The sequence below is a fragment of the Festucalex cinctus genome, chromosome 14, assembly GCF_051991245.1.
Source record: "Festucalex cinctus isolate MCC-2025b chromosome 14, RoL_Fcin_1.0, whole genome shotgun sequence".
Taxonomy (NCBI): domain Eukaryota; kingdom Metazoa; phylum Chordata; class Actinopteri; order Syngnathiformes; family Syngnathidae; genus Festucalex; species Festucalex cinctus.
In genome coordinates this window covers 18641074-18642500 of record NC_135424.1, presented here as the reverse complement: position 1 = coordinate 18642500, position 1427 = coordinate 18641074, and positions in this window count along the sequence as shown.

Here is a 1427-nt window from a genome sequence, read left to right as displayed (position 1 = left end):
AAAGATTTCCTTTTCCCCAATATATCGCAACAGTGGTTACCTGGTGCAATCGCGTGTTACTTAGAGCAAGGGAAAAAAAAATCCAAAATCCCATATGGTAAAACAGAAAAAATCTTGAGATAGGACCAAAGATGACCAGGCTGCAATGATTGCCGAGTGGGCAACATTTAATAAATAATGTGGTGCTAAACAATGTTAATTAGAACAGCGTGAGAGTCCATTTATGAAGCCAAAGCACTGTAGACATCTCCGGAGAAGCGTGTCCCTCCACTATGACTATTTCTTTATTCAAACCATGAAATAGTAAAATAGTAAAATTCAAGTAAAAGCATTAATGCAAAAATAAATAAATAAATAAATAAATACATAAATAAATAAATAAATAAATAAATAATCTTTTCTTCAAATGAAATGGCCACCTTACAAATTCAAATACATTACAGAGCATGCTCAGAAGAACAAATCATCTTATGCTAGCCTCTATTCTACCACTACAGTGTGCAGTTAGCTAGTGAGCTATGCCTACACCCCCGAAAATGCAATTTCCCTGGATGCCACAATTTACAGAACAGCTCAAGGAGGTGACACCATTGGATGTGACCGCCGCCCAAGACAAGCCCCGGAAGCCTGTTAGCTCATGAGCTAGCTGGTGGCTACCGTCCTCTGCGCCCACAACTTTTGAAAGCAAAGACAACGGCTTAATTTTTCACAAGTTTGAAGCCTCATTTTATATACTTGCCTATTTTTTAATCACTAAATTTTGGCAAGATTATTATCAAAACTATCCAATTTATTTTCACTGAACTATAAGTACAGCATTTTGCGACATATGCTCATGGCCCAGTACCCCAATACTTTTGGTACTTTTCTCTTCAATAAGGAAGTAAGCAAGCTCAATTGGTCCATAAATAAAAATCCCTTCATGTCTTTTAAGCCAAGTCCTGAGTCACTTGTCGCCCCAACTGACTTGAAGTGGCAAACCACCGGCAAACAATAGTCTTGACGAGACGAGTAGCTGCCGACACCACGCGAAACCTCCAAACATGCCGTTTGAAATGTAATCATCTACACATTGTATGCACCGCATGAATACACAAACCCTCCCACTTCTAAAACAATCATCAGCTCCAGGCCACCATCATTACTCGCAATAAATCACATGAAGGTTGTCTCAGCATTTGAGGCAAACCGCCGCTCAGTCTCTCCTCGCGTCCTTCCGTCATCTCCCCACACACTCACAACATTTAGGAAAGCTGGGGTTTTCTAAATGACTAAAATTAACACAATGATCTACAATTAACTTAATTGATGCTTTCACCAATGCCCATTAAGCGCTCATTAGACATCTCTCGGTGGAGTTGGACCGCACAAATTACAGGGCTGCGAGAAAGACCTCCACGGTGGAGAGGACGCAAACACGAAAGCAG